Genomic DNA, 7,926 nt, shown 5'->3' with positions numbered 1-7,926 from the left:
ATGTCTGCGGGATAGAAAGGAAGCGCGATCTTCTCTGGATTCAGGGCGCTGGGACTTTACTCTAATCATCTGGCGCACGTGCTTCGCTTCCATAAGAAACAGAGAGTTCTATGTGCTCACTGCAGTCGGACAGTGCTTCCACACCTATAATGTAAGTGCAGCATAAATGAACAGAGAAGATCTTGAGAGAACCATTTGAAAACCATGGTAACTTACCTAACTTACCAAAAAGTAACGTTAGTAGCGTACCATGTGTTTTTTGGACGTGCAATTGAAATTGCGGTAAAGTTAGGGAGTGTCTCTAAAGTGTAAACAGATTTTTTAAAAAGTGCCTCTCCGGCTCTAAAACATAAGCAGCGTTATGCAAATGTAGTATTAAACATATGAACGAAAACTGCTTTGGTACAAAATAAACTTATGGCAGCGATTTTTTAAAAATGTATTCATATTTATTTAGCATCTTAATATGCACCACATACAAGACCATCAGCAATAAATTCATGTCACACCTTATATAGCTTTGTTTATGAACATATTTTTTTATTTGCAACATTTATTTTATAGGACACTAAATAGGAAAATGAGTGAGAGAAAGGAAATAAATTCTACATCAACCTGATATAAGTCGGAATCAAACTCCGGTCCTTGTGACGTGTCCTGTTCACTGCCAAACGCTCTACCACAATGCCACCAAACCATTTTGCTTGGTTGTGTAACATCATATGTACACAAATTTCCTGATCATATGCCCTGAAGATAAATGTAATTGAACGCAAATTGTTTATTTGTGTTAGAAAATGTAATAAAGCTGCTGGTCACATGTATTTTCTTTCCATCATACATGACTCTGTTCATATTTTAAATGAATTTTTCTGTCATACAAATCTATTAAACTTCCTGGTCATGTGACCTGATGACATCACAACTGGTCTACTTTGTTCACACACATTTCCTTACCATCGTACATGAGTCAGATTGCGAAAATAACAATTGGTCTAATTTTAATGAATTTTTCCATCATTCAAATCTATTAAACTTCCTGGTCATGTGACCTGATGATGTCACACCAGTTGTAAGATCTTCACTCAATCCTGACACACATCATACATGACTTGGATTTTGGAAATATGATTTTGTGTATTTTTGGTGAATTTTTGAAATATTCAAATCTATATGACTTCCTTGTCATGTGACCATTGCCACACCCACTGTATTATATTCATAAATATTGGTCAAACACCTCTCATGCAGTTGTTTGTGGAAATTTTTCTCAAACATTTCAAAACATATCAAACGTATCAAAAATTTGTATATATATTAGAATTTGTGTGTGTGTATATACCATAGACTGTATAAAAACTACATATACAGTCATGGGCAGAATTATTGACATCCTTGGTAAACATGAATCTGCGTTGTTAATGCTTTTGATCTTTTAATTAAAAAAATTTCACAAAAACCTAACCTAACATTGGCTACCAGAAATCGCTTACTCTGCCTTTAAGTAAAACAATTAAAAATAGGAGGAAATCTCATTGTGAAATAAATGTTGTTTTTTTTCTCAAATACACGTTGGCCATGATTAGTGACATCCCTAGAAATGATGAGTAAAATATCTCTTACATTCCCATTCATATTTGCATTTTTTTTAACACACCAGGGTGACTAGGAGCATGAAATTATCCATCTATGGCTTCCTGTTTCACAGGATTATAAATATGAGAAAACATAAAGGCCCAAATCTCTTAATCATCCATCACATTGAGAATAACCAAAGAATAGAGTGCAGAACAAGATTGTTGAGCTTCACAAAATAGAAAGTGTCTGTAAGAAAACAGCTAAAGCATTGAAAATTCCCATTTCCACCATCAGGACAATAATTACGTGTGTCTATATCGTCCTAATGCATTGTGAGGAGGAGAGTTTGAGTGGCCAAAGACTCTCCAAGGATCACAGCTGGAGATTTGCAGAAAATATATCTGCAAAAATGTCAAAATTTCACCTGATGTGGACATGAATGTAGGGTCTATAAAACTTATGTTCCCTCACACAAACAAAAATATGACACTGTTGAACATTCTAAATTCCATTTTCAATTATTAAGACAATTTTTTTTTTGTGATCAACTTTTTATTATCTTTTACATATAACAAATAACATCATAACAGACATTTAATCAATTTACATATTCCAATAAGAGAGAGAAGGGGGAAAAAACTATTATTTTATATAATCCAGTATTTTAGAAAGGAAAAAATAAACACTGCCAAGCATCAATAGTACTAGGTTTGGCCTTAATTCGTGCTGTTGTACATTAACAGGAATAAACAATTTTTAAACTGCCCTTACAGACAAGTATGAACGGAACAGTGGGCTATGTACTAGTTTAGGATATCTGAGGCCAGTTGGCTTGTGGGGACCCAGGTTCAAGACTGATTGGAATCATGTCCTGATTTTATTCTCCCACTGTTGTTCTAACATACTCTCCACTCTTCTAAAAATAAAGAAAAACCCTAACCAAATTATGATTGTTCTTACATTTTCTACATAAAATTCCTATTTTATGCATTTCTCAGAAAATGCCATTGAGGCCTGGACCCACCAAATTACACAAGGACTTTACCAAAAATTACTATAATACTACTTAAATAAATGTTTGATATACAAATAATATAGCAATGAAAATATTTTTGTATGAGAAATGTTTGTGAATATAAACCAGCCTTGTGTAACAATATCAGGTCACATGACCTAGTAAAAAAAAAGTTTTCAATAATTTAAATTTCAAACAATTGTCTAAAAACAGCAAATATATTTTCAAAAGAAAAAATATGAATATACAATGTGTGAATATAATACAGTGGATGTGGCAACATGAGGTCACATGATCGGGGAAGTTATATAGATTTGAATATTTGAAAATTTTGCCAAAAATACATGAAATCATATTTCCAAAATCCAGTTTGTGAATGATGTGTGTCAGGACAACAATAAAAAAATCACCTTTTAAAAATTAAAACACATTTCCATTTCAGGTTTGAATAAAAATATGTATATATATTTGATATTTAGCTAACAGGAAAATAAGGTTTATGAAATAAATAACACTCCTTTTCACAATCAAGAAAACCAAAAATTACATTTCCATATGTAAATTCAAAATTAGGATCAACATCAAATCAAGAATGTCACAACAAAATGTCATTGTGTGACAGCAATTAAATTACAAAAATATATTACAAAAATAAATGTAAAGAGGTTTCAGGGTTCTCGAAACAGAAAGAACAGTTGGTATTAACATCATTCTTAAGTATTTTAAGAGAGCACTTATCTGGATAGAATTAATGAATCCAATTAAATGTAACTTCTCACATTTTTTTTAGTTATCAGGTATTTGTGAGTTAATAACCAAACTTTCTTCCAAACCATTCCAGTAAGAGATCACATAAAAACAGACTCCTCCTGAAACAAAATTCGAATTTTCTTATTGTTGTTATTTTTTTATTATTATTATTATTTAGATGGCACTGTTTACCCACAACTGTTTTACATAGATCCACTGAGTGACAAGAGTTTGGAAAACAAAGAGCTCTAAAAAGCATGAGAACTCCGCATGTGCACTGCATCAGCAACAACCGCGAACTCTTTTGGACTAGCAGGACTGCTGCAGGAGTTTCATGCTTATCTAAGAACTTGGAATAATTACAGATTGAACCATTTTGATTGAAAAGTTAAGACACAAAAATAATACCAGTTTTAAACCAATTATCAAGGAAAAGAGAATTGTGTTTATACAGTAGATTATTTTTACAGATTAGATAAGAGGTGTAAAATTGTGTTTAAAAATGGGGGACCAAGCTAACATTTGCCTATAAAAAAGGTTTGATTAGGATTTTCATAATGCTATAAGACACAGTAGTAAGAAACTTAAACCACTAGTTTGGAAAAATAACATTATAGATCAGACTCTATATATGAGGGTTTATTAATATTTCTTTATCCAATTTATTTTAAAGGTATAATGTGTGTCAGGATTGTGTGAAGATATTACAACTGGTGTGGCATCATTGGGTGATTATATGGAAGTTCATATGGAAGTTATATAGATGTTAATATTTCAAAAATTCACAAAATCATATTTCCAAAATCCAAGTCATGTATGATGCGTGGCAGATGTGTGTGACCATATTACAATTGGAGTGACATCAACAGATCACATGAGCAAAAAGTTTAATAGATTTGAAAATGTCAAAAATTCATAACAAATGCACAATATATATATATATTTTAAATCTAAGTTGTGTATTATATGCTGCATTTATGTATAAAAACATTGTAGGTGATTTGAGCTCTTTAGATAAAACAACCACAAAGTTAAATAGATTTATGTCATTAAGACATTCAGTTTACTTACATATTTATAACAGATACATTAATCATATAAAAGTTAAAAACTGTCTTAATCTATATCTCATCTATTTGCTAACATAAACTACACATGAAAAAGGATCACGTGTTTAGTGGTTTTTATGAAATAATGCACATATTTAACCAGGTTTATTGTGAATTTTGCACTTTTGAGACACTCCCTAACTTGGTGCCCAAGCGGGGATCTTTGTGAGGACTTTTTACACTTCTGATGCTTAAAACAATTACATCATTGAATAATATTATTATTAATTTTGATATTATGCTTTTAAATGTGATCTGAACGAGATACAGCATGATCCATGACTATTATGCGATTACATATAAATTAATGCTTTAGAAAAGATCGAATGTCTAACGAATGTCCAATATAAAACCAACTTTACCGCGATGCAATTAAACGTCTTGAACGTACCAAGTTGTTATGAGCCTAAGTCATTTGCTTGTTGTTTCCATTCTGCCCTCTTGTGTTCTCTCTGTGTATGTGTATGTTTGTGTTTCAGATGGGCGGTTCCTTGAGATAATTTGTTGGAGGCTGCGATTGGTTCTCCTCCACACCTGACCCAGACATAAGGACTGCCCCAAACACTCAATTGGGGCCATGATTGTGCCATCGTGTGTGATTCTGTAGTTTGCCTTTGTGCCTTGCCGTCGTTGTTCGTTTAACAACGACGTTTATATTACTGTTTAATTACACTGTAACAGGACCCTTAAATTAAAATGGGAGGGTGCAGTAATTAAAGGGATAGTTCACTCAAAAATGAAAATTCTGTCATTAATTACTCACCCTCATGTCGTTCCAAACCCGTAAGACCTTCGTTCATCTTCGGAACACAAATTAAGATATTTTTGATTAAATCCGAGAGCTCTCAGACCCTCCCATAGACAACAAGGTTACTACCACGATCAAGGTCCAGAAACGTAGCAAGAATATCAGTAAAATAATCCATGTGACATCAGGGGTTCAACCGTAATTTTACGAAGCTTCGAGAATACTTTTTGTGCGCAAATAAAACGAAAAGTAAGTGCATGCGTCATGATACTCTCTCCACAATGGCAGCGCGCCACAGCATAAGAGATGAGGAGGAGAATTGTTGAATAAAGTCATTATTTTTGTTTTCTTTGCGCACCTAAAATATTTTTGTAGCTTTGTAAAATTACGGTTGAACCCCTGATGTCACATGGACTGTTTTACTGATGTCTTTGCTACGTTTCTGGACCTTGATCATGGTAGTAACCTTGCTGTCTATGGAGGGTCTGAGAGCTCTCAGATTTGATTATATCTTAATTTGTGTTTCGTAGATGAATGGATGTCTTACAGATTTGGAATGACATGAGAGTAAGTAATTAATTACATAATTTTCATTTTTGGGTAGACAAAATATGGAGGTGTTAAAATGCAGGGTGTCCGCGGGTCCTTAAAAAGTCTTAATGTCTTAAATAACGTTTTCCTAATAAAAGGCCTTAAAGGTGCCATAGAATGGAAAACTGTATTTACCTTGGCATAGTTGAATATAAACAGTTCTGTACATGGAAATGATATACCTTGAGCCTCAAACACCATTGTTTTCTCCTCCTTATGTAAATCTCGTGCATGCAAAAGACCACTGAAAAATAGGTGAATCAGAACATAACACCGACTGTGACGTTACAGTCGGGATCACTAATAGTTACACCCCCAACATTTGCATATACTCGCTCATGTTCTATGCCAGCCGAACCTGCACAGCCGAATCATCAGAAGTTCTGCAGGTATTGTGAAGAAACAAGCGAGGTTAATAGCGAAAATGGCAGATCATGGAAATAAATGTTATGTTACAGGCTGTGCAGGGATGGGTTGATGTCTGTATTCAGAAAGGCACGGAAAACAAATACTGCGCTTTCTAATGCAGTAGCCTGTTACATTACAGTACATAAGATTTCACTTACCACATAAACAGAGTAAGGAGAGATGACTGAGGGAGATGGCGAATGATTTACAGATCCTGAGCACCACTGACAAGCATCTGATCTTGTAAAATGTGTGGTAAGTACTGCCGCTGTAGTTTACACAGCACGTGCGATCGCAAATCTCGAAAGTGAAAGTGAAAAGCAATCGTGCATCCCCGCATATTCATAGCGGCTCCCTGATGCCCGCAAATTATATACAGTGTAATTACCCAACGATATAACTGCAAGAGACAGTATTGAAATATATATTTTCCTTGTGTTCCTTCCTGCTGTGTGAGCTACTGAAATGAGCCGCACTGTGAAACAGCCAATCAGAGCAGAGCTCAACTTTATTATTCATGACCCTTCCAAATAAGGTAAAAACAGACCATTTCATTCTAGGGACAAATCCTAGGGTTGTAAATGGACATGTAAAACCATTTCTGGAGATTTTTTGCCCTTACCTAAGCCACATACCTTCTATGTAGATATCAGAGAACAATTTAAAATATTGTATCAATGCATTCTATGGCACCTTTAAAAAGTCTTAAAATGTCTTAAATTCAGATTTGATGGGTCTTAAATATTTGTGGTCACATTACCGTTGAAATATCTTCAGTCTCACAGACCTAATGACTGTTTACAATCATTGGACAGACCGAAGATTTTTTTCCTCCTTACTGCATCATCAGACAATACAGGTCGAACTTCTTTGTGTATATAATGTTCTCAATAATAATAATAATTATAGGTCGAGCTACAGCTAGCTGACCACCAGACTTCTAGCTAGTTTAAAATGTTTTTGGTTTTTTACTTGCCCGACCGGACAAACAGCCTGATTAAAACTTAAGTGACAAAAAATAACCAGCGAAGCATCTAAACGAAATAATGATTCTTCTGATTTTAATACATTCAACGTAAACAGCAATTAATAATGGATAGTGTATTTCTGGTGTCAAGGTCACGCCGCCTGTCTCTTTGTGAGAGACTTCAAATACACACGCACACACACAATTTTATTTCATGATATCTAAATTATATATACTTTATATATATATATATATATACACACACACACACACACACACACCACACGTACATAATTATTTATTATATAAAAATAAAGAAGCAAAATACAAACCATAAGGCAAATACAATAGATACAAATTAAATAATAAATTAACTTGTTATTCTAATACAGTAGGTTTAACATGTGTACATTTATTTAACATCTTTTGTTAACATTAATGAGACAGACAGGTATTTAATTAGGCTGCTGTCCCTTTAAGACCGAATTAATGTAATATACTGACACACATATCCGGTTTTCACCCACCTGTTTACGTTCACTTAAAGGCACAATATGTAAGATTTTTTTATTAAAATATCCAAAAACCACTAGAACAGTTTTATATATTTTGCTGACTTGTGTACTTACTTTATCCCAAATGTTTCAAAGAATGTTTAAATCCAGAGAAATAAGCAATTTTAACTAGTGATACAGACCGTGTCCATAGTGTCATTCTGTCGCCTGCCAATCCTCGATTTCCGGTTTTGTTTTGTAGAAAA

General features: G+C 33.7%; 1 pseudogene; it reads left to right on the top strand.

Moving 5' to 3' along the window:
* Positions 1-7,926, top strand: part of LOC107728201 (WD repeat-containing protein 36-like) — a 30,721-nt pseudogene continuing 22,795 nt past the window's right edge.

The sequence above is a fragment of the Sinocyclocheilus rhinocerous genome, unplaced genomic scaffold (assembly GCF_001515625.1).
Source record: "Sinocyclocheilus rhinocerous isolate Xijiao unplaced genomic scaffold, SAMN03320098_v1.1 scaffold847, whole genome shotgun sequence".
Taxonomy (NCBI): Eukaryota; Metazoa; Chordata; class Actinopteri; order Cypriniformes; family Cyprinidae; genus Sinocyclocheilus; species Sinocyclocheilus rhinocerous.
Note: the sequence above shows the minus strand (reverse complement) of the source record. Positions and strands in the feature narration are given on the sequence as shown.